This window comes from Hylobates moloch, unplaced genomic scaffold, assembly GCF_009828535.3.
Source record: "Hylobates moloch isolate HMO894 unplaced genomic scaffold, HMol_V3 SCAFFOLD_15, whole genome shotgun sequence".
NCBI classification, from domain to species: domain Eukaryota; kingdom Metazoa; phylum Chordata; class Mammalia; order Primates; family Hylobatidae; genus Hylobates; species Hylobates moloch.
Window position 1 is genome coordinate 57,674,713 of NW_026652290.1, and position 27,406 is coordinate 57,702,118.

The following is a 27,406-nucleotide window of genomic DNA, read 5'->3' on the forward strand; positions in this document are numbered from 1 at the left end:
AAAAGTTTTTGCCATGAATATTTATGTCTAGGGTTCATTTACCGACTGAATTTCCACTCCGTTGGAATTATGCATCCCCATAGTGCACCCAAGAAAGGTGAGCAGTTAGAGGTGAGGAAAGAGATTTCCTGACCTTTTGGAAATAGCAAGCTACACTGGATTAAGTACAGCTTGAGCGAGGTTACTTGTGGGTTGGTGAGGTATAATTACCTCAAAATTATCTCATTGAAACAATTAGCGTGCAGTAGATTTGGTGCCAGATCTGCCGCTGTTCTCAACTTTTGTTAAAGCATCTCACTCCATCCTGAAATTGGGCAATTTATAATTCTTATGGAAGGTGCTAGGACTCTACATATTCCTGCTCCTGAGTGCAGACTTATTTACATCTGGTGCTTGTCAAATGAGTTGTACATGTGAAGGTGCTAGACTTGATGTGATGGAAGTGTTTCTTTGGTGACGAAGTGTTCCCTAGACAAGTTCCCGGAACCATCAGATGTACAGACAATAGCTAGCCCCTCTCTCGTTACAGACCTCAAGTCCTCAAGCTGAAGGTGCTGAACTGCTGGTACCCAGTCATCCACAGCTGGTTCTTTCTATTTTTTCATTTTAATTTATTTATTTGAGACAGTCTTGCTCTGTCACCCAGGCTAGAGTGCAGTGGCGCAACCTTGGTTCACTGTAACCTCCGCCTCCTGGGTTCAAGCAATTCTCCTGCCTCAGCCTCCCTAGTAGCTAGGATTATAGGCACCTGCCACCATGCCTAGCTAATTTCTGTATTTTTAGTAGAGACGTTTCACCATGTTGGCCAGGCTGGTCTTGAACTCCTGACCTCAAGTGATCTGCTTATCTTGGTCTAACTGGCTCTCTTTAAAATGAGCACAAGGCAAAAAGGACTCAAGTTTGAGCATGCAGCAAAATAGTACATTTTTGGAAATCATTTCATTTCCTCTTTGCTTTTTTACAAAACTTCCTCAAATGGAAGGGGCAGTTTTATTACACTTTATTTATGTTTCTGACAAAATTTAGAAGATATTTCTTAAGCAAAGCTACTGTCTAAACCTCAAAGATCAGTTAGTCATAGGCAGGGTGGTGACTGTATAGAGGAAAGATCTAAATTTTTGTTAGAAAGCTTTTAAGTAGCTTTTTGAAAAATAGCTTTAGTCATTTAAATATATGTGAGAAACCACAATGAAATGTGATTTTTTTCAAAATTATCTTTTCCTAAATTGATTATGTACTATATACCCTGAAGGTGGTGTCTGTGCAGTTAGGGTGAAGTAAAGGTATGAAATGAATTCAGATTTATACTCTATAAAAGCAACTCTTTCTTTTACTCAGTAGAAGGAAAACAGTATTTGTCTTAAGTAGTAAACAGATATATGCTGATACATGAGAGCTACTTATTCTGTAATTCGAATGGAATCAAGAAATACAAAAAGAGATCAACTAAAAAGGTGTCTGAAGGATTGTAAATGTTTATGATTCTTGAATAAAAAGAAACACAACATTATAAAACATATTTGTATTGGTTTTTACTACCTATGACAATAAGGTGAATAAAACAATCTGATCTGGACAGACTAGAAAATAAACAGTGGCAGAGATGTCCACAGGAAGAAAAATGGCTAAAACAAACATTTACTGTGAAGCCATTTTTGGATATTTAGTAAGTACCAAGTGCTGTGTTAAGATTTCATATATCTTAACTAAGTCATTTATATTGCACAGCCATCTTTACAAGTGAGTAATATCATCCCAATTCTCAAATTAGGGATGTCTGAGCCCCAGAGAAATCAAGAAACTTGGAAATGTCACATAGCTGATCAGTAATAGGCTAAAGTATGAATTCAGGTCTAACTGCAAAGCTTCAACTTTTTTTTACTACGTAATTTAGTGAGTAGCTTTTTACTGAGGAACTTTCTTTCTCAGACACACACACACACACACACACACACACACACAGAGAGAGAGAGAGAGTGAGAAAGAGAGAGATTAACCTTTATTATGGAAGTGCTATAAGTCTGAGCCTATACCAAATTGAAAGTGAAAGATATTGATAAAGTTTAAGGGTTATTCACAAGGAGGGGTGATCATATTATTTGGAGAGAATGGTCATATTTTGATACTCAAATAATCTTAATGTTTATTAATTATCGAGACTAACTGAACAAGACTTAAGCATTTGCCTCATGGAAGCCTTTTCAGTGTCCTCTTTGCTTTCACACCAAACTGCCCTAAGTGGAGGATGCAGCTTTACTTTATCTTATTTTTGTTTCTAACAACATTTAAACTGAATTTCTTAAGCTAAGTTACTGTCCAGTGAAACTCTAAAGATCCATGAAATGGTGATAAAATATCCATGGCATTCTGATATGCAACCGTGATCTTTATACATTTTTACTTTGTTGTTACTGGAATAAGGCTTTGATTTGTGTTTGAAGTTATGACTCTTCTCATAAAATTCTCTGGTGATCTTTCTTTCAATGGTGTAATGATGCAGTGTACTAGAAAGCACACTGAACTGGAAGTAAAAGGACTCTGTTGACCCTGGGTCATGTCCTTTTGGGTATGCCGTCTTGGCTGGGTTAGTCCCTGGGTAGCTCCAGACCTCCCTTTCCTTGTCTGTCAGCAGGATGTTAGAAAACCACACTCAACTCTAAATTCCATCACAACTAGAAAATTTTACTTTTGGAAAACTTACTTGTGTGACTGTATAATCCAAAAAATTTTCATACATTGTAACTGAAAGCCTGCCCACTTAAGGTTAGACTCTTTTGCACTATGCAGAATCCATGCCTATTTTCTTTTATTCTTTAGTGAGTTATAATGGGATGTTCTACTGAAAATTAGCACCAGTTATCTGACTGTGTTTTTGAGAGTAGTTTTTATTTAGACAAATTGACTTAGGAATATCAATTCAGCCCTATTCTCTTCAGTAACAGGCATTTAAAAAAACTAGTTCAAAGCTCTTCTGAGGTTGGCAGACTCATTATAAGTTCCACCTACATGAGGCACTAGAACACATCTTCCCAATATGACATGTTGACACTTCTTCCACATTTCCCAGCTTCTAAATGACTTCCGATTTCATTCTGTTTACACTAACTTTCTGGTGATCTCACCCAGTCTTATTTATACCATTTAGAATGCTGATGACTCCCACATTTTTCTCTCCAGACCAAACCTCTCTCCTGACTTTAGACTGCCTCGTTGACATCTGTCTATTTGACGTCTTTACTTGGATGTTGTTATGGATTGACTTGTGTCTCCTCAACCCCTGAAAGATATGTTGAAGTGTCAGTACCTCAGAATGTGGCTTAATTTGCAAACAAAGTCTTTACAGAGTTAATCAAGTTAAAATGAGGTCATTAGGGTAGACCCTGGTCTGATATGACTGGTGTCCTCATAAAAGGGAAAATTTAGATACAGAGACAGACACAAACAGAGAGAAGATGATGTGAAGATGCAGAGGGAGAAGAGGGCAATGTGCCTGGAGGCATGCATGGACAAATCAAAGAATAATGAGGCTTGTGGGCAAACACCAGGAGCTAGAAGAGGCAAGGAAGTGTTCCTCCTTATAGTCACCAGAGAGAGCATGACAACTTTATTCCAGACTTCTAGCTTCCACAACTGTGAGGCAATAAATGTCTGTTATTTTAAGCCATGCAGTTTTAGTATTTTGTCACAACAGCCCTAGAAAACTAACGCAGATGCCTAAGAAGCATGTCAAATCTTACATGCCCCAAGAAGGGCTCCTGCCCCACTCTCCTCCCTGGACAATTCTCCCTTTCTATGTGACTGGGAGCTCCAGGTTATTGGTTGCTCTGACAAAACAGTTTGGAGTCATCCTTGACTCTTTTCCTCTCATTCTTCTCATTAAATCTACCCTCAAAATGCAGTAATTTATAGAATCTAAGCTACCAGCAATTGTGAGGTACATGATTATCTTATCCATCCCTAAAAAAGAAAAAAAAATCTAGCAATCTATCAGTGTTATTGCTTAGAATTTTTATTTTATATGTATTTGAAGACCTCTACACTTATGTAAACATAAGTTTGCCATATATCATTATTCAGTATGAGGAAAGTGTATGTGAAATAAGTTGGTTAAAGTTTCCAAAAAGATTACTGATTTCAAAACCTAGCTTCTTAATTACTTTCGATTCAGAATCATACAAGTACATGGTTTTCCACAAAATATCATCCATAGTGCCATTAAGAGTAGTGGGCAATGCAATGCTCTGCTTCCTGCAGATTTTGAACTGAAGCTGCAAAGCTCCAGGAACCTGTGATGCAATTGAGTGAGAATAAAAATGCAAAACCAACTATGTGTGTGTGCAGAAGAGTGGCAACTACATCTCTATGTCTCCTGTTCTGCAGTGATGGTAAGAAGCCATCAATCACAAGACTCATCAATTTCAAAGATGCTAAAACGTTTAAAAAAGAGAGAGAGAGAATGTTAAAACCAAAATACGTATACTCTCTACCATTATCCCCTAGTCCAAGCCACCCTCATCTCTTGTCTGGCTTCTCATTGAAGCCTCCTAATTAATTTCCTTTTTTCTGTAGTTGTCCCTCTATAATCTATTCTCCACACAGCAGGCCATGTGATTCTTTCATAATGGGAATTCAATGGAATCTTTTCTGTGTGTAAAGGCAGGCGTGGGTATAACTGGCTACAGAATATCATCCAATTGATTCTATCACTTGACTACATGCAGATCTTTCATGTATGCAAATATTTTTCCCCACAACACTGCACATTTCTGAAGAGCAAGTACTTCATCACCCATCTATAGAGGGTCTTCCACAGCCCCTACTAAAGAGCTATGTCCATCTAGAAAGGGATAAAATTGCAGAGAAAAAAATGAAATGTATACAAGCACTTAAAGAGAGTATCAATTAGATAGGGCCCACAACAGGGATAGAGTCCTTACAGTGGTCAGCCTCAGGGTATTTGGAAAGTTTATTTACTAAGAATCTCATTGGGTTGGTGGTCATAACATCTATGGAGGAAGTAGTGAATGTCAATCAAATTACTTTGTAGAAAGTTAGGTCTATCCACGTTTGTCTTTTAATTTAGGGAGTAAAGGAGCCTGCCCTCAGTCCACTTACCCTCAGAGGTATTCTTTAGGAAACTGTCGTGTATAATTACAGAGTAAGACTGGGCAAGTATTCAATAAAATTGTGTTTTGTGTGTGTGTGTGTGTGTGTTTGTGTATGGATCATTCATCACTGGTGGTGCTGCCTTCCTCTGGATAACACTCTCAACCTTAATTCCAGCTCTAGTCAACTTGATTTTTGCCTTCAGTCTATACACTTAGAGAATTCTTTTTTTAATTCTGCCTGTAAGAAGCATCTATTGACAACTGCTTACCTTTAAGGTAATTTGGGTCATTATCAAAATTAAACTTAAATGACATATGCTATTTAATTCCCATTTTTAACTTTTAGTTCCATATTTTTATCTTGCTATTCTACATTGTATCCACTTTTTTAAATAACATAAAAATATTGGAATTTTTAGAAATTGTAAAGAAAAATGAAATAAATGAGTTATTTGAGAGCCCTTTCTGGCTGGAAACTTCCTATACAATTTCTCTTTATAGTATGCATATTATTTACCTCTTGTCCAGTGGTTGTACTGAAAAGAGATCATCAGTTTAAATAATTCATATCCCTATAAAGGATTTGGATAATTTGTGAGGTGAAAAGACAACATTATTTCAATGGTTTGGCTGTGCTGTGACTGAATGTAGGGTTAATGTGAGCTTTGGAAACAGAGATTGACCCATGCAGCTATTGTTTTATTCAGTTGAAAGACTTTAAAATGAAGTGTATCATCTTTGCAAGGTGGCCAGTATCACTGTTGTGCACCTTCAGAGATTATGCACATTGTATTGTATGCAAATGTGAATGGAATTCTGGAGCAGTTTCCTCTTAACATTTACATGGAACACAATTTTGAACAGTGCTCCTTGCAGTGCTGCAGCCCTGAGGAATATTGAGGTGGGTTTGAAAAATCTACTGAAGAGGACCCTGGGAAATGGAAAGTCTTCCAGCCATTTCTGCTTAATCTATAGATAGTTCTCACAGATCCCACCCTCAAGTCAATGATTCTTGCTTTCAATTTTGAAGTAAGCTGAAGATAAAACAAATAATAAAATGTTAGATTTTATCATAAAAATCTTAGATTTAAGATTAAGTAGACAAGATGAAAATTCTCTTAAATACTTTTTTAAATTTTTTAAGTAAATAATAAAAAGCTAGATGGTATTAAATAAATGTAAAAGCAAAATATTGGCCGGGCACGGTGGCTCACGCCTGTAATCCCAGCACTTTGGGAGGCCGAGGCAGGCAGATCACGAGGTCAGGAGATAGAGACCATCCTGGCTAACACGGTGAAACCCCGTCTCTACTAAAAATACAAAAAATTAGCCTGGCGAGGTGGCGGGCGCCTGTAGTCCCAGCTACTCCGGAGGCTGAGGCAGGAGAACGGCATGAACCCAGGAGGTGGAGCTTGCAGTGAGCTGAGATTGCGCCATTGTACTCCAGCCTGGGTGACAGAGCAAGACTCCAACTCAAAAAAAAAAAAAAAAAAAAAAGGCAAAATATCCACTTAACCAGTAACATGATGAAGTGAATAACCATTTGTAAAAGCAAGATCAACTAACATGGTAGCAAAGGCATAACATGATAAATACGACGGAACACTGGCCAACTCATTGTTCCAGGAACTTCCTACTCATTGGATTAGAGGCTAGAAAAAGAAGTGGCCCCTGTCTAGAAGTCCTTGCAGGTCTGCTTCCGTTTTCCCTCCCTGTTCATTCTTTCTCCTCTTTAGCCGAGTAGGAAAGGCTGGAGTGAGCAGAAAAGCAGTGAGCACTTCTGCAAAATCTATTTTATATAGACATGAGTTATTCTTATGACCATGAGACACAGGCTTTTGAAATTCCAAAGCCAGGAATTGATAGTGAAAAAATATTTGACCAAGTTCAAGAATATTTATAGGAACACATGAAAATAAGATTAACTTTTTGATAAATTAGGAACAGAAGGAAATTTCCTTAGTCTGATAAAGGGAACTTATAAGAAACTTATAGCAAACAATAAAATTAAAATGAAGATACTGGAGGCTTTTCCCCTTAAGATCAGGAAAAAGACAACAATGTCTACTCTCAACACTTCTACTCAATATAATATTAGAGGTTCTGGCCAGTTTAATAAGGCAAGAAAAAAAAGACATCCAGATTGGAAAGAAAGAGGTAAAACTGTCTTTATTAGTAGGTTACATCATAGTCTATGTACAACATCTTATATAATCTCTTTTAAAATCACTAATGTGAGTTTACCAAGTTTGTAGATTTGGGGAAAATTGTATTTCTATGGACTAACAACATTCAGAAAATGAATTTTTAAAAAAATCAATACCATTCATATTAACATCAAAAGGATACGTAAAATTTATATAACAAAATTTATAAGACAATGCTGAGAGAAATTAAAGAAGATCTAAGCAAATGGAGAAACATACCACATTTATAGACTGGAAGGCTTAATATTATCAAGGAGTCAATTCCCCCTAAAATTATGTATAGAGTCAATAAAATCACAACTAAATCCTAGCAAGATCTTGTAGAAATTGGCAAGCTGATTCTAAAATTCACATAGAAATACAAAAGACCTAAGATAGACCAGAAAACTTTCAAGAAGATAAAGTTGGAGGACTTAAGAGTACCTAACATCAAGATTGATCTAAAAATTAGAGTGATTGTGGTATTAACATCAACATAGGCAAATAGATCATTGAAACAGAACTGAGAAGAAACAGATCCATATAAATATGGTCAATTGATTTTCAACAAAGGTGCAAAGACAATTAAATAGAGAAAGGACAATCTTTTCAATAAATGGTGCTAAAAAGATGGGAGATTCATTGGCAAAAACTAAACCTCAACCAATACAACTGTATATAAAAGTTAACTCAAAATGAATTACAGAGCTAAATGTAAAACCTGGCAGTCTAAAACCTCTAGGAAAAAGAATAGGAGAAAATCTTTGTGAATTTGTGTTAGGTCAAACTTTCTTAGATATAATACCAAAACATGATGCACTAAACAAAAATTTGATAAACTGGACTTCATGAAAAGTAAGAAATTCTGCTCTTTAGAAGGCAATGATGAAAAGACAAGACATGGACTAGGAGAAAATATTTGCAAATCACATATCTGATAAAGAATTGAAATCTAAAATATAATGAGAAATCTCAAATTCAAACAACTTAAATTTTTAGTGGGCAAAATATTTGAACAGACACTTCAGCAAAGACGTATGGATGACAAAAAGCACATGAAGATGCTCAACATTATTAGTCATTAGGAAGCTGAAAATTTAAACCATGATGTGATACTACCATACCTTTTACAATGGCTAATATTGAAAAGACCGTTCATACCAAGTGTTGACAAGAATGTGGAACAACAGGAATTTTCATACACTGCTGGTGGGCATGTAAAAGGATACAACCACTTGAAAACAGTTTGACAGTTTCTTAAAAAGTTAAACATACACCTACCGCATGACCCAGCCATGCCATTTCTATACATTCACACAAGAGAAACAAAAGCATATGCCTAGACAAAGACTTAATAAGTGAATGCTGAATGGAAGCTTTATTTGTAATGGCTAAAAACTAGAAACTTAAGTGGCTATCATCAAGTGAATGAATCAACAAATTAATGTTTATATAATGGGCTATCACTAACAGTAAAAATAGCAATACTTGAAATAACATGGATGAGTTTCAAAATAGGTACGCTGAGAGAAGCTAGAGAAAAAAATCTTACACACTGTCTGATTCCATTAATATAAAATTCTAGAAAATGCAAACAAATCTATGTGAAAGAAAGCAGATCAGTGCTTTCCTGGGAATCACTGGAGGATAAGGTAGGGGGTAGGTATGGAGAGAGGTGGGAGTGAGAAATGAGAAAGGGCATGAGGAACCTTTAGGAAATGACGGAGACGTTCATTATCTTGATTATGGTAATGATTAATTTCACAGGTTTGTATATGTCAAAAACTATTACACTATACACTTTGAATACGTATAGTTTATTATATGCCTTTTGTACCTCAATCAAGCTGTTAAAACTTTATTTTAAAAGTGTTTAATTAGAGGAGTAGTATGTTCAGTTCATTCAGTAAGTATTTACTGAATCCTGTCTATGAGTCAGGTGATTTAAAAGTAAACTTTAGGAATATTAACCAGGCTAGTTATGTGACAGATTTGATGTTGAAGAGACTAAAAAGGGAGGGACTGAAGGAAAACACATACATTACGGAGTGACAAGGACCTAGGTTCAGATCCAGGCTCTTCCACTTAACACCCCTGTGACTTTTGAAATGTTAACCTCTAAGCTTCAGTCACCTCATCTGCAGGAGGAGACAGCATGTATCCTAGAGTCAAGGCAATTTGTCTGGAAATCATGTAAATAAGTACTTTCTCCAGGGTAGCCACTACTTTGCAAGACAGCAGGTATTAATAGTATTTTCTTAACAAATGAGAAAGATATTGCTTTTGTTCAGACTTGATGTTACAGAGGCCAAAACCAAAGAAAGGAAACAAAATGACCCATGTGAAATAATTTTGTTTTTCTAATAAAAAGAAAAGAATTGGTGATTGATTAGGTTTTGGAAGCAAGGGAGTGGCAAGTGTCCACGATAAATAGAAGAATGATAGCTTCATCACTAGTCGCTGTTTTAGTAATTGGGAAGGAAGATCAAGAGTGGTAGGATGACGACTAGTATAGTATAAACTAGCATTACAACCATGTGGATAGGTCCTGACAGTGGTTTTTGATGCAGGCCCGAGGTCGAGTCTTTTATATATCATTAAGAATTGAAATCCCACTTTGGGAAGCCGAGACGGGTGAATCAGTTGTGGTCAGGAGTTTGAGACCAGCTTGGACAACATGGCGAAACCCCATCCCTACTAAAAATACAAAAATTAGCCAGGCATGGTGGCGTGTGTCTGTATCCCAGTTACTCAGGAGGTGGAGACAGGAGAATCACTTGAACCTGGGAGGCAGAGGTTGCAGTGAGCCGAGACCGTGTCACTGCACTCCATCCTGGGCTACGGAGTGAGGCTCCAACCCCACCCCCAAAAACAAACAAACCAACAAAAAAAAGAATTGAAAGCCCAAGAGTAGATCAGTCAAGACTCAGTCAGGAAACCACCAGCCACTCTGTATATTTCACACTTGAGGGCACAGAATTGGTTATGACAATATCGAAAGGACTAGAAGAGTAACACTTGGGGTTGCCAATAGCCAGAGGATGCAAGTGTTGAATGTGCCTGAAGTGGAGCCTTCAGCTTCACTGGCTTCTGTGCTATTGGAAAAGCTATCAAAATTTAGTTCCAGACTCACCATTGACCACAGCTGGAGCTTCTGGGAAGACACGCCCCTGCCCAGGCTTCTGGAGACTAGAATCCCCTACATTCTGTTGTGCCAATGGCAACTACCTGTCCCTGTGAGTGACTGCCACACTGCTGGAGTCAGGAGAAGGAGGTTTCTAGTTTCTCCTGCCTTCTGACCTCCCCCAGGTGCCTCTACTGACACAGCCAAATGGCAAACCAGCTGGCGAGTGAACCCAAGGAAATAAGAATTTGCTAACTCCCAGCCCTGGCAGCATAAAGCAGAGCATAAAATACAGGACTGAGAGGCAATAGGCAGATTACCAGCAGCGTCTACAGGAATAACTGCAGAGAAAGAACAGGCATGCCTGCCGGTGGAAATTCAAGCAGTGGAGAAAGAGACACGGTTAGAAAGAAGAATAAGAAAATTTCACAGCTCTAGAAATCAAATGAAGAGAGTTCAAAAAAGAGATGTATTCAGTCGTGTTCAATGCTAGAGAGAGGGCAAGTTCTAAGAGAAGGTCACTGGATTTGACAATTAGCAATCCTGTCCACCTTGAAAATCCAGGGTTAATTTCTCTGTTTTTGTAGGAGCAGACACCAGATTTCAGAAAAAGTCACATGACAGAAAATAAGGGGTATCAACTTATTGTTGCCATTTGGCAAGAAACGTGAGAAATCAACTGGCATGTCACGCCTATAATCCCAGCACTTTCGGAGGCCAAGGCGGGCAGATCACTTGAGGTCAGAATTTTGAGACCAGCCTAGCCAACATAGTGAAACCCTGTCTCCAATAAAACTACAAAAATTAGCCGGCCGTGGTCCAGCTACTCAGGAGGCTGAGGCAGGAGAATCATTTGAACCTGGGAGGTGGAGGTTGCAGTGAACCAAGATCATGCCTCTGCACTCCAGCCTGGGTGACAGAATGAGACTGCTTAAAACAACAACTTGGACTTAACAGGGTGACCAACACATCCTAGTTTTTGCAGGACTTTGACAATTTTACTCAGAAAGTCTCTCTGGTCCCAGAATCTCTCAGTCCCCAACAAGCTGAGACAGTTTACCACTGTAACCCTGTGTGTCTTAGAGAACGTTCACAAATTAGCTACATGCAGACTTCAACAAAGGATGCAAAAGATTTGTTACCTGAACGTACTGATGTACTTGCAGAATAACCATTGTTCTGCTCCCCGGTTCACTAATAGTGCGGTCATTTCACGTAACTTTAAATGTGATTCTTCTCCATCCGGGTCTCACCCTCTTTAGTCCGTCTGCTGGCCGCAGAGATATCCCAAGAGTAGCATTCTCCTACTTGGCTTTTTCAGCTCAACCTTCTCACGACACCCCAGTTAATTAATACCTGCCCTGGGTCAGCCTGGAGGAAAACGTGTTGAGCTTGGAGATTTCCATTTTAATGTTGAACTCCAGGAAGGAGCAAAGCAAATTTATACCAGTGGGTCTAATTGCTAGAAAGGTAATTCTGCAAAGATGGAAATCAGCTGAAAGATTAACACTGCTATACCAGCTTGAGTGCCCTGGCTAACAGAGAGAAAATAATGTTTCAATTAAATGAAAGGATACTGAATTAGGTAGATTACTCAGGAGACTGGTAATGGAATACAGAGCCTTTCACCTCCAGGTCACCATTACTAATCTGGTCCAGGGCAGTTCTAGACCATAGTTTTGAGGGGCTGATGGCTCACCCCAGCCCTCGCTGTCTGCAGCACTTGATGAACTGGTCTCCCAAAGCACCTGCATCAGCCTCTAAGGTCACTGTGGTGCACTGAAGATGTAAGAGGAAGTGAAGCCCCCTCTTCGTAGAGGAGGGGCTGGCCATGAGGATAGCCAAGGGCTGAAGGCAGACAACAGAACCCACTGCAGGGAAATTAGGATGGGGAAAATGATTCAAAATGGTGAGCCACACGAGAGAAGGAAAATCACATGTCAATTTACAGCAGCAGGCGTTCATTGTTTCACCTGAATTTAGAGTTGGGATGGGAGAGAAAGTGGTGATTAAGGGTTTGTTCTTTGTGTGTGTTCTGAGGGGGTGGTATGGGAGGAGGGAGATTTGCATTAGAAGTCAAATAGTCCATGTTGAGCAAAACTGACTTATAAAATCACTTATCACCCACATCTGAATATATTCCAGGGCTTATCTTATTCCACAAAATATTACCACAAACAGATAAAGTCTGATACAAAGAGATTAGCTTAATTCCCAATGCTGCTGTAACAAAAGTCTTCCCCAATAATGGAACCCATATGTCAGCTGGGGTCTCCCTGCCCTTTACAATGGAGATAAGATAGTCACAAGCTTCACATTCCATGCTTTATGGGAGCCTGAAAGAGTCCCTGAGATTCTTGCAAATTCTCGGAAGTGGTGTTCTCATAGTTACCTCTGGATTGAACTTCTTCCTTTTCCTAGATCAGTTCAGGGTATGGGTGATCTTGCCATTCTGGGCCTGCTGTGCCCAAAGAGCACCTAAATGGAAAACTCAGCTGCTTCCTCCAGCTCTACAATCATTGTATTAACACAATACACTTGTGTGCACAGAGACTTCATTCCAGCTGAGATGTGGCATGCAGAGAGCAGGAAGGTGTTTATGTCACAGCAATACAGACCACCAATGGGGCCAGTCCCTGTTCCTAAAAGTCTCCACATGGCACAACACTAGCCCCTTCACCCTAGCCTGTTATTATCCAATTACTTCTCTTTCTTCTCTCATTTCTCTTTCTCTGTTGACTCACAAGATTGCTCCAGAAACTCCATATTCTTCTTAATTTCCTTGTATTCTCCCCTTCCAAATATCTCTGAGGCCAACTCATTGAGTCTCTCATCAAAGCAAAAATCCTGAGGTCAAGAACCCACCCTCTGATGGAGGCGATTTGGGTTTTAAGATACAATATTTTCTCTCCCCACTACAGTAATATACTAAAGAACTATTTCAATAGCCCAGGAAAAGGAACTTCCCATTTGAGTTCATGTCTTAGGATATAAAACAGAAACATGGGCATGTTTTAGTGTTCAAATACAAATTTTCAGGTTGATTTTCCCCAAACAGAAGACTTAACTAGAATTTTGGCAATTTGATGAAGAAGTACACCATAGAATATTGACCAAGCAGGAGTGGGCTGTGGCCATGTGAAAAGAAACAAACAGTCCCACAGTGATTCTAAATGGATGAACCCCTCAGAACCATATCACCCCCTCAGAACACACACAAAGAACAAATCCTTAATCACCACTTTCTCTTCCATCCCAACTCTAAATTCAGGTGAAACAGTGAACGCCTGCTGCTATACATTGACATGTGATTTTCCTCCTCTCGCGTGGCTCACCATTTTGAATCATTTTCCCCATCCCTGCAGCATTGTACAAACTTCGGTTGGGACAGCTTGGGGAAATTTGGTGTGAGGGGACCTGCTTAGAGTCTGAGTGCCTTGGAATATGTTTCTGATAGTGGTGGGAAAATAAAGGATTTGTTATCTCACTATAGAGTGCAGGTTTAACCTGCACCAACTGCAGAGAAATCTGTAGGCCTCAAAGCTGTTTTCTATAATTGTGATAGTATAGTACATGTCTTTTCACTTTACTATTAAATGTTATAATGATATACCCTAAGCATAAGATACTGCTTGACATGCCTTAATTTTCACTGAACACAAATTTTCATTGTATAAACAAGGAAAGTGAGGCCCTAAGAGGTCGGTGGCCCTGGAGCAGGAAAGGAAAGCTTTTCTCCATGTCTGTCCATGTACCCTCCCCTCCCCATGTACCCTCTCATGCATTAATACCTTGTAGACTTATAAGAGCAAAATGATGTATAAATCCTGGGGAATGACAACGAGGAGAATTTTTTAGACAGATGTTTAAGTCCTCTATGCCCTTGATTTGGTGGGAAATGTAAGCAGGCAGGATAAAGTCGACCTATAGGTCATTGGTGTAAGCTGGCTGGGCTAAATAAGACAGCTTTTCATTAGCTGGGTATATTGGAGTAGCCAGGGCTATTTTTATTCTGGTAATGGAGAGACAGATATGGCCCCTGGGAACAGTTCTTAGAAGTCATACTTTCTCCAGATGCTCATTTGGGTGTGGAACAGATTGGCTCCAAGGCCAAGAGCAACAAATATTACCACAAGCCCACTGGTCAGAGAGCTGAGGACCTTCAAAGTTCTGGAGTCTTGCCACAGGACCCATGGGTTTTGTCATTATTCTCTACAGCAACCTTAAAATTCTTTGGACGGCAATAACCATCAAAGTTGATGGTCAGTGGAGCCTGCTCAGGCGGGAGTGAGCCATAGTTGGTGAGTTCTAGGAGTAAATGTCCCTCTGTAGATATTCACTCCATCAGGCTGCAAGACAGCCATTGAGGGAGAGTCAGTTATTTACCTAATGGTCCTCTAGCACTTAGTGGGAGGTAATAAAGTTCCTCCTACCCTGGGCTGCCACATTTACTGGTAGAAACTGGCTGAATAGAAAATGTCTGTGAGTATTTTTAAATATATAATCTGGTCCTGAAAACTGTTTATCTCCATAAAGGCATCTATTATTAATTTTCATTGAATGTTCTCAAAACATTGCAAATCTCAATTTTGGAGGTGGGGAGGGTGAGGAAGTCAATATATCAGAAATGGATTATATCAGCAAACTTCAACATCACCAATAGACAGGCATCAAGGGTCCACACTTTGGAAATACAGATATAGCATGGAAGATGTAAAAAATCTTTACCCACATCTGTATAGCAAGTCTATGAAGAAACAGACTATTTGCAAGTCTATAGAAATAGGCTGTATGTAGCAAAATATACACTCACAAAATATGACAGTATAGTGTCAAAATGCCAACAGGTAAGAACTGCCTACTTTCTTGCTTGACTTCCATATGCATCAAACTTTCACTTATACCATGTAGACACTTACCATCATTGGCAAAATCTGAATTACAGAATTGGTTGAAGAAGAAAAGCTATTTTGCTAATTTCAAGAATGTACTTATTTGTGTATTTCGGTAAACTTATTTGTAATTTGAATTTTAAAAGTAAGATGCTTGTCCTTATATACAGATTTACTTCAATATGTGTGCCTATAAATAACCAGCCATTGTATAATCTAATTTAAATTTTAGTTTACTCTTCAGTAATACAAAAATAAGTCTCAGCCTATTTCCTAATCATAGACATGTCAATTCCACTGAATTTCCTTCTCTCCCTCAGTATGATCATTGCACTTCTAAATGAATAACTTTTGTCGCTCTCCTTAACTTCTTTATTTTCCTTTGTTTTTTGTTTGTTTGTTTGTTGTTTGTTTTTGGAGCTCTTAAAATTGAATTGCAATGAATTAAATGAAGAATGTCAAAGCCAATTATGAGTTAACTGGAAGTGACAGACAATTGAAAATTTGATAGGTATGATATACAGGAGGTTTCTATCACAAACAGCATGCAATTTTTCCAGTTGTTTCCATTGCCCAAAGATGACACAATAGCCATTTAATTCATTTATTTTATAGGGAAGACCATAAGCTAAATCTAAGGACTAACTGTTTTTATCATTGTCAAATATTCTCCTGAAAAAAAAGCAAAGAGCCTTGATCAATTGGTTTGCAAAAGAGGCAGATATGTGATTAACACTTGGCTTGGTCTGATGGGCCAGGTGTAATAAACACTGGACCCCAGGACCTGATGGATTCACAGCCGAATTCTACCAGAGGTGCGAGGAGGAACTGGTACCATTCCTTCTGAAACTATTCCAATTGATAGAAAAAGAGGGAATCCTCCCTAACACATTTTATGAGGCCAGCATCATCCTGATACCAAAGCCTGGCAGAGACATAACCAAAAAAGAGAATTTCAGACCAATATCCTTGATGAACATTGATGCAAAAATCCTCAATAAAATACTGGCAAACCGAATCCAGCAGCACATCAAAAAGCTTATACACCACAATCAAGTGGGCTTCATCCCTGGGATGCAAGGTTGGTTCAACATACTCAAATCAATAAATGTAATCCAGCATATAAACAGAACCAAAGAAAAAACCACATGATTATATCAATAGATGCAGAAAAGGCCTTTGACAAAATTTAACAACCTTCATGCTAAAAAAACTCTCAGTAAATTAGGTATTGATGGGACGTATCTCAAAATAATAAGAGCTATTTATGACAAACCCACAGCCAATATCATACTGAATGGGCAAAAACTGGCACAAGGCAGGGATGCCCTCTCTCACCACTCCTATTCAACATAGTACTGGAAGTTCTGGCCAGGGCAATCAGGCAGGAGAAGGAAATAAAGGGTATTCAATTAGGAAAAGAGGAAGTCAAATTGTCCCTGTTTGCAGATGACATGATTGTATATCTAGAAAACCCCATCGTCTCAGCCCAAAATCTCCTTAAGCTGATTAGCAACTTCAGCAAAGTCTCAGGATACAAAATCAATGTACAAAAATCACAAGCATTCTTGTACACCAATCACAGACAAACAGAGAGCCAAATCATGAGTGAACTCCCATTCACAATTGCTTCAAAGAGAATAAAATACCTAGGAATCCAACTTACAAGCCATGTGAAGGACCTCTTCAAGGAGAACTACAAAACACTGCTCAATGAAATAAAAGAGGATACAAACAAATGGAAGAACATTCCATGCTCATGGGTTGGAAGAATCAATATTGTGAAAATGGCCATACTGCCCAAGGTAATTTATAGATTCAATGCCATCCCCATCAAGCTACCAATGACTTTCTTCACAGAATTGGAAAAAACTACTTTAAAGTTCATACGGAACCAAAAAAGAGCCCGCATCGCCAAGTCAATCCTAAGCCAAAAGAACAAAGCTGGAGGCATCACGCTACCTGACTTCAAACTATACTACAAGGCTACAGTAACCAAAACAGCATGGTACTGGTACCACAACAGAGACATAGATCAATGGAACAGAACAGAGCCCTCAGAAATGATGCCGCCTATCTACAACTATCTGATCTTTGACAAACCTGACAAAAACAAGAAATGGGGAAAGGATTCCCTATTTAATAAATGGTGCTGGGAAAACTGGCTAGCCATATGTAGAAAGCTGAAACTGGATCCCTTCCTTACACCTTATACAAAAATTAATTCAAGATGGATTAAAGACTTACATGTTAGACCTAAAACCATTAAAATCCTACAAGAAAACCTAGGCAATACCATTCAGGACATAGGCGTGGGCAAGGACTTCATGTCTAAAACACCAAAAGCAATGGCAACAAAAGCCAAAATTGACAAATGGGATCTAATTAAACTAAAGAGCTTCTGCACAGCAAAAGAAACTACCATCAGAGTGAACAGGCAACCTACAGAATGGGAGAAAATTTTTGCAACCTACTCATCTGACAAAGGGCTAATATCCAGAATCTACAATGAACTCAAACAAATTTACAAGAAAAAAACAAACAACCCCATCAAAAAGTGGGCGAAGGACATGAACAGACACTTCTCAAAAGAAGACATTTATGCAGCCAAAAAACACATGAAAAAATGCTCATCATCACTGGCCATCAGAGAAATGCAAATCAAAACCACAGTGAGATACCATCTCACACCAGTTAGAATGGCCATCATTAAAAAGTCAGGCAACAACAGGTGCTGGAGAGGATATGGAGAAATAGGAACACTTTTACACTGTTGGTGGGACTGTAAACTAGTTCAACCATTGTGGAAGTCAGTGTGGCGATTCCTCAGGGATCTAGAACTAGAAATACCATTTGACCCAGCCATCCCATTACTGGGTATATACCCAAAGGACTATAAATCATGCTGCTATAAAGACACATGCACACGTGTGTTTATTGTGGCACTATTCACAATAGCAAAGACTTGGAACCAACCCAAATGTCCAACAACGATAGACTGGATTAAGAAAATGTGGCACATATACACCATGGAATACTATGCAGCCATAAAAAATGATGAGTTCATGTCCTTTGTAGGGACATGGATGAAACTGGAAAACATCATTCTCAGTAAACTATCACAAGGACAAAAAACCAAACACCGCATGTTCTCACTCATAGGTGGGAATTGAACAATGAGAACTCATGGACACAGGAAGGGGAACATCACACTCCGGGGACTGTTGTGGGGTGGGTGGAGGGGGGAGGGACAGCATTAGGAGATATACATAATGCTAAATGACGAGTTAATGGGTGCAGCAAAACAACATAGCACATGGATACATATGTAACAAACCTGCACATTGTGCACATGTACCCTAAAACCTAAAGTATAATAATAAAATAAATAAATAAATAAAAATAAATAAAATTATGTAAAAATATGAACAACAACAACAACAAAAAAAAAAACACTGCACCCAAACTGTTCTAACAGTGAATGCCCAACAAATGAAATGATTGCATTACCACTCCTAGGCTCTGCATCAAACTCCATCATTTAGCAGAAGCCTAGGAAGAAAAGGCCACTCATTGCCAAGGACTGTAAACATTAGCACACACCAGCATGTGCAAACATAACCAAAACATTTGGTCAATGGGTTCATCTAGAACAGTTTCGTGAACCTAGGATATATTTCATTCATCCTAAAGCTTGGAGGTGTTAGGAAGAGTTTGTGGCTGAAACTTAGAAGTCTGCATCCAGTCTGGCTCTGCCAACACCTAGTCGTATGACCTAGATTCAATAGAGTATACACCTCCAGGAGTTGCATACATGACACAACTACTGAGAAACAGAAGGCATTAGTGCCCAAGAGATGGAAACTTGATTTCTCTTTCTGGCTCTTGCTTTGTCAGAAAAAAAAGATGATCGTCATTCTTGACCCTCCCATGTGCCTCTCTCTCAGTTTCACCACCTCAGATCCTTTGTTTGCTATCTATAAACACAGAATTCTAAAGAGATAGGCTTTCAGGATATATTGCACTAATACATCGTCAGTATTGTCATTATGATGTATTAACACAATGCATCATCATAGACCTGTCAGATTCATGATTTATGACTCAAAAATGTGTTGTGGTATAGCAAGGCATCAGGGGCCCTATTGACCGAATGCTTGTTTATTTTTACACTTAAGGGCTTTGAAAGTAAGCTTCAAACTACTTTTCCTCAAAACAGGACTAGGGGAAGATTTTAAAAGAAGGACTCCATTTCAAAACACTGGTGGGGCCACTGGGTCACATTTCAGATATCAAGGTTTATGCTTTCCCAGACCACTTTAAGTTCAGGATCAAACTTCCACACTCCAGGTCATTTGGCTCCCACTGGAAGAATTTGGCCTTTTCCATGTCTTTCCATGCCTCTATTTAGAATTCCCTTAATAGTTAAGTGTGTGAGTTGTAATACGAAAGGTATACATTAGAGGCTTTCTTTTACTGCCAATAGTAATAAGGATAGTGTTATATTTTATGAGAGTAATAAATGTGATTATGAAGGGAAAATTTCCTGCAAGGTGGTTGGGTGCTGGCTTTCTACATTTTCTCTTTCTGAGCATTAAGTTCTTTCATAATGCCCTCAACAAAGTATTAAGCACATATTGTATAGATAGCATTGAGCAGTGCCAAGACCAAGGCAGAAGATGCGGAGCCATCATAGAAAAAGAAAAACAAAACCTAAGTCGGAACATAAACCAAATTGAAAGAATATTGTATCATTCCAATTGGAATAACCCTATGAAAAAAATAAGATGGAAGTAGATTCGTCAGGAAAGGCCTCTGGAAAAAGTTAAGTCATGGGGAAGATTTGGAAGGGTGTTAGGGAGGAAATAAGAGGGACATCTGACTGCTCTCCAATTAAAGGATGACAACTCTTTCCCTGATGCACTTTCCCTCACTTGTTCACCAGACCCCAGTTTCTCAAGCAACTTTAAAGCTGGAGTCTGAAAACTTGGGTCAACTCAGTTTCTTCCAGCTTTCTCTGAACCACCCACCTCTACCCTTCAATTTTTCTAGCCAGGAGCATTATCACTTACATTAATGACAAAATCTGTAATGATCAGAAAGGTAGAAAGTGTCTTTGGCTTAATGTTCTCTAATATTGGATCCAAGAACCTGGGGCATAGTCCAAAACTTGGCAGGTCAAAGCAAATGTCACCTTAAGGATACCTTTATGCTCTGACACACTTTTTCTTATTGCAAAAAAAAAAATGCTTAATGTAATTACAGCCCTGCCTGGTTTTTCCAAGCTTAATTCATCCCCATGTCTGGGGAGCTGGAACTGTAACTAGTAAAGAATTCACTAACATGAGAGGCAGGGAATTTGCCAAGAGTTTGTTAATCTGAAGGTTTATTTTTTTATCCAAATATAAAGGGAGTTTGCAAACTGGTTCAGATTAACCAGGTCAAGTTGTATATATTATTAACTTTAGAACATTTTTTAATCCTTTTCACATTAAAAAATGTACACAGAGTAAGACAGGAGTGGTGGGGGTGAGGGGAGCTTGTCTGCTCAATGAAAGTTACAAGGAGATATGTGTCAGCTGCTTAATTTTCACTTTCTGGCTTCAGCCAGATACAGCTGCACAATATCTACTCTAACTCTAGTCCTTTATGACTTTTACTAACTTCTTATTCAAAAGTGTCTTTTATTTATTTCCTAAGGAATCTCACCAAAGAGAGATCCATGGAAAGAACAAAAAACACTTCTGAACACTTCATACCACAGTTACCACCACAGATGAGTCAAAATCTTCAAGATAGTTTGGTTATTAGCTTCAGGCATTTCTGTTAGCCTACTATGCTTTCCAGAGAAGCAAAATTACTTTGTTTTCCCATATATACCACATTATAATGATTGAAATGGCTTCCATAGTTAAAATTCATCTGTGATTTGCCATTGTCCCCAAAATAACATCTAAACACCCTGGCATGAATTCAACTATCTTCATGAATCAGCCTTTCTTTCCCTCTCCACTTATATCCTCCACAATTTGCATGTCTTAAATTCTAACTTCTTACCATACTGAACTATTGACTGTCCCACACTTGGCCAGCCTCTCCTGTTTCCAGTCCTTGTACATACTGTTCCCTCCTTCCTTCTTGCCCCCTCCCCTCCACATTTGGCCTGGCTCACTCCTTATCCACCAGGTCTCCCTTGGGCATCACCTCCTCCAGAATGCTTTTGTTATCACCTCAAGACAAGGTCTAGCCACCCGACCTGTGTGCTTTCATGGTAAAACTTGCCCGGATAACTGATCTTTTCATAGTCCTAATCCCATTTTACTGGAAGCATCATACTGTACCTGTGTTCTTTACCAAAATATTGGCCCTTGGAGTTCAGACTGCATCTGTTTCTCAGTTATATCTCCCAATGTCTAGCATGGTACCTGGAATATTCTGCCTTCATATAAATTTTTGTCGAATGAATAAACTAATAAATGAGTATATAATACATATATCAATTCCATGTCCTGCTGCAAAACCTCACTTTAAATTACATGGTTTTGTGAATATATTCAATTACTTTAAGCCCCTTGTATGTTAGCAAGACCCTTTATCTCCACCCCAGCACAAGGCCTTGGACACAGCAAGTGCTCAGAAAGCATTGGATGATTGATTAATTAATAGACATTCTTTGAGTACAATGAAATCATTGACATCTTTATCATGCAGAGGCTGAGATCACATGGAGCCTAGTCTAACTAACAAATAGTTGCTGCTATTTGTGTCCTGGTGGAATTCTTTATTACTGAAACATTAAAGTTCCTTTTGTGTGTGTTCCAATTAAGCCAGCTTAGACATATGCACCCAGACATTTACTGTCTTGATCAAAAATTGGTTTATCATCAGGAAGAATTTGGTCTAGTAGAGGATATGTTTTTTTAAGAGACCCAGAAAGGCCTAGTTGTTCTTTTATTGCCCTTCTTAAAATCACTATCCTGAAATGTCTTGTCAGTTTTACCACTTGGGCTCAGGGCTTTAATCCCCATTAAAATGTTGATAGCCCTGTTAAAGAGGTGACCTTCCTACTTAATCATCAAGACCCTAGTGCCTGATATCGGCAGCATTACTCCAACCTCTCTCTAATGCTCTTGGGTGGATTTGTATCTCAGTTAAAATGTCTGGTCTCCTGGAAGGCTACTTAACTAACCCAGCAGAAGGTTGCTGTGTCTGCAAAGCCATGACCACACATCACCACCCAGCGGAGAGCAGAGTCCTAAGAAAATGAAATTCAGGACAAGTAACTCAGGAAGGAGTCCATGAGAACTGTCCTGATGAGATATGGTGCTATGGAACTCATGAGCATCTAGAAAGCAGTCTGGAGATACTGATGCCAGGAGTAGAGTTGGATCTTTAAGTGTGCAAAGAATGAAGAACGGGGAAGGAGAGAGAGAGGAAAAAAAGAAGAACCAAACACAAATTGCCCAAACTTTACAAACTTCCAACTGTGTCATGACCAGAGGTTGGCCACACAACAATTCTAACCCTGGAACCACCCTCAGCTAACCTAAGGGTCTCTTAGTATAGACCCTTACTGGAAAGAGTGTGGACATGAAAGGGTGCTCATTGGAAAGAGTGTGGACATGCGAAGCAGAAAGATTCAGGCCCCCATTAGGAGTTAAGTAAAGTTGGGTAAGTCATCTCAAAGACTCAGTTTCTTCATCTGAAAATGGGAATTACAATGCTGACCCTGCAAGGCATTCTGAGGATTAGAGTTAATGTATGCCTGACATACAGTAGGCTTTTAGTAAGCTTCTTTCTCCTTCAACAGGATTGCAATGCTTTTTTTTAGTTTGGCATTTGATTCACAGTTATCACCATTGACCAATAGACTGACTTCAGGACCTATTGATAGCTGAGGAAAGAGAAAATAGGTAATATCCATAATTGAAACCTCTTAGATTTGGAGGTGTCTGTTGTCTCCATATCTAAGAGGGATAAGTCAGCCCTATCTTTCTTATGTCAAAGCTACTGGAAAAAAAATGTGAAATTTCAGCCAATTGTTTGTGAGCTCTATATCTCTAAATATCCAAGTATTTAGCTGCGTGGGAGAAACAGCTTACAACTTGCTTGCTTTTTCATCTGTCATCCATGTGGTTTGGCCTTTTAGAGGTAGAGTCATTGATATAAATACTACTCTCATTTTAAGTCAAGTTTTCTGTTCCTCATCATCCTGATTATGGCCAAATTATTGGCTCACTCTGCTCCCCAAAAAGGTCCAGGTATATTCCTTTGTTATTATGCCAATGAGACATTTTTTCTCGATTTCTGAGCTGGGTTCTTACAAATGAGAGTTTAAAACAAATTTAGATTCTGTTAAGCAGCAATTAATCTGTTTTTCTAACTTCAGTTGGGCTACTTAAAAATCCTCCGAATGATAATTTTAAAATTAATGTCAATGTTTTTAAGCTCACTTTATACTTTATTAGTATATTTGAGGTGTCTCTTGCCAAATTGCATATAGAATTGCCAACAATTGAACAGATTTTTAAAGAGGTGAGTCAGAGAGAAATGAATTAAAACCTTTCAGAACTGAAGGCACTTCAGATTATCTAACCCAACCCTTCGTTTTATGCAGATGCAGTTGCAGCCCAGAGTCATGAAAGGATTTGCCCAAGGTCACACAAGTAGGTTATGGAAAACCTGGGCTAACATGCAGATCTTCCAAGTTCAATGTCCTTCCTCCTAAAACAGATGTCCAAAAGGTTTGAAATAAGCTAGTACGGTCACGATTGGCTACTGAAGGAAACTAGGATGTTGGGGTTCACCACGTAACCATGAGCAGCAATTTCAAAGAACATGGCCAAGGCTTTCATCAATATATAATGGTGGAATGAATAAAGGAGCACATCTGACAATTCTAGAATTCTTATCGTCTCTCATACTAGTTCAGTGATGCTCAACCAGGGTCTGTGTTGTCCCCCAAGGGACATTTGGCAATGTCATAAGACATTTTTGTTGTCTTAAATTGAGGAGGACAGGGAAGGAGGCTGTAACTGGCATCCAGTGAGTAGAGGCATGGGATACTGGTGAAGATTCCACAGTGCACAGGATAGATCCTCACGACAAATAATTTTCCAAATAGCAGAATAGTGGTTACTAGAGGCTGAGGAGGGGGATAGGGAGAGATTAGTCAATGGGTACAAAGTTACAGTTATATAGGAAAAATAAGTTCTGGTGTTCTATTGCTCACTAGGGCGACTATGGTTAACAATATTGTATTGTATATTTCAAAATAGCTAGAAGAAGTTTGGATGTTCTCACCATATAGAAATGATAAATGTATGAGATGATGGATATGCTAAATACCCTGAGTTGATCACTGCAGAATGCATACGTGCATGAAACATCACACTGTATCCCATAAATATATACAGTTATGTGTCAATTTAAAACAAAATTTTAAAAATAAAATAATTAATTAAAAAATTTAAAAAGCAACAAAACAACAACACAAAAGAATACTCCAGCCCAAAATGTCCATGGTACCAAGGTTGTGAAACTCTGAGTTAGTGGCTCTCGACTGTATCAGAACCAGCATCTCCTTCTTAGAACTCCCTTTACTCTCCTGAAAGAAAATAAATAGGAATTGTAAGCTGCCAACATGCATAATCAAATATGAAGGAGCAATGAACATAAAATAGTTCATAAGAAAATAATCTGTAGTTCAGCATGTCATGCTCAGAGAGAAGTCCCCTAGAAGATGCCTCTACCTGTTCTTTGAATCATCACTAAGAATGCTACACACAGAGCGCTGGTGGTGGAGTACATGCCATAAATGGTTCTGCTCTCAATGACATGACATTCTCAAATAGGAAACAGATCTCAATAAAACTGTGAACAAAATAAAGTTAAATCTCTTGCTAATGTTTAGTGTCAGTGTACATTTAAGTCATGCAAAAGATACTTTGTATTTATATATAACACAGAGTAGGTGTCTAGTGGGACATCCACAAGTCCTGCAGGTCATGGGTGATGGGTTGTTTGAAGGACTTTCTAGAGCATCACAGGACATGTAGCACCCACGCCCCCTTTCACTACTTGCCAGTACCACACTGCAAACACTAACAATCTACAAGCACCCCCATATGCTTCTAAACTGCCATCTGTGAAGACAGTACTGTCCCCTTGAACACCACTGACTTAGACAGTAATGTAGATGTGCATACAACACCAGTAAGTTTAATAACCTACTTGAATATAAAGTAACTTTTTATACAGTTACTTTTACACAGCCAAAAATAGACATTGTTATGCATTCTATTAGACTATAATCAGAATTCTTTAGGTGGTGAGTCCTTATTTGTTTTTAGCAAATGCCAAATTGACTCCTAAAATTATCCATACCCATGTTCTTTTTGTTTTCCTTTGAAAAAACAAAACATGGGCCCCTATTTCACAACAATTCAATAATAAAAATGTGTGATTTTTAAAGTAATCTTATTTCCAAAGATACATCTTCTCTAAACATTTTTTTATTTTTCAATTTATTTATTAAATAAAGAACTTCAGATCTTACTTTTCATGAATTCCACAAAGTTTAGTTATGGATATGACAAGCAAAGCAAAACAAAAGAAACAACAACACCAACAATAAAATAAAGCTATCCACTTTCTGAAAGCCTATTTCTTAAATGACGGATGAGCATAATGTTTCCCTCCCATTAGAATGAAAGTATGTGTGCTATAATAATGCAGGGAAGAGCTGTATTTCCATGCTAAAATAAGATCTTACAACAGCATAACCTCAGTGGTTGACTAGCTTCTGTTTTTCAAGCCAAGGTACCATTTAAAAACACCAAATTGTTATTAATTCTCAAATTCTTAACTGAAGTACAAATTGGAAGATTTAACTGTATCTTAAAAAATGAGTTAGTGAAGGAAAATATTTTCCAGAACTGCTTATTATTTACTACATGGGATTTAAATGTTACTAAAAATAAATCATTTACAAAGTCTTAAGCCATGGCTCAGACATACATATGTGGTCTACACAAGTGGGTGGGGATGGAGACTAGATGAGCTGTGGGGTTTGAGGGTTACTCAGACTACTCCTAGTCTTTCACCTAGAGCTACATCTGTTTTATTTATTTGTATGTTTCCACAAGATTTTATTCCAATGAAAGGTTTCCCCATCTAAAAAATTTTGAAAACCACTGCCCTAAGGGAAATTAGGCAGCAGACATGAAGTATAATATAGGTCAAATTTCATCACAACAAATACTATTGTGACAAAAATCTCTATAAGAAAAGATTTTGGAGCCCTAGGCAATAACCCATTTGTCTTAAGAAATATGCAATACAACAAAATAAAAGAATCCGGGCAATCTTTTTATTATAATGGCCTCTGACCTGTATTCCTTGCTTGGTAGAAGAGTCTTTAAGATGGAATTCAGTGTTGTTAGTTTCCTCTAGGTATAGCCCCTTTTCTTTAATCCGCTTGCTGTCTGACCAATGTTTATAGTGAAATAAAAGACTTGTGTAGTCAGAAGAGGCACCTAGAAAAGTGTTCCATAAACCTGAAATGATTACTATTCAACCTTGATTCCAAGAACAAGAGTAACAGTAATCATAAAAGTAGTATCAAGTCCTTCTACGGTAGGGTCAGCTAGTGGCTACCCAATGCCTCTTCTCTTCTTCCTTGTTTTCCAAAACCTGCTTTTCACTTGTACGCCTTGGCATCTGAAAACTAGTCTGCCTTCTCCGCCCTCCCTTACCATTAAGTGCAGCCAATGAAATATAAAAATGTCATGTGGGTCTTCAGATAAGGCCACTTCAAAGGCACAGTCTTAGCAGAAAGGGGCTGCCGTCCCCCTTCCTGCAGTCTAGAAGTCAATTGTAATGGCTGCAACTCCATCTGTCATCTGTGAAAATTAGTTATCCTTGAGGATGGGAACCATGTGTTGTGAAGCAGAAAAAATAGAAGAAACTTGAGTTCCTAACACTTTTGGAGAGAGCCACCCAACAGCCTTGGAATGCCCATTTTTGAACTACTACTGCATGGAAGAATAAATACTTGTTTGACTTAACCACTGGTCAGTATTCTGTTCCTTGCAG

At 38.5% G+C, this 27,406-nt stretch overlaps 1 long non-coding RNA gene across 1 annotated transcript in view; it reads right to left on the bottom strand.

The window, feature by feature from the left end:
• The window catches only part of LOC116484028 (uncharacterized), a 65,587-nt gene extending 53,993 nt beyond the window's left edge, over positions 1 to 11,594 (bottom strand). The window contains exon 1 of the long non-coding RNA XR_004252433.1: positions 11,561 to 11,594. This is a non-coding gene — a long non-coding RNA (uncharacterized LOC116484028). The remainder of the gene's footprint in view (positions 1 to 11,560) is intronic.
• Between the last annotated feature and the right edge of the window lie 15,812 nt (positions 11,595 to 27,406).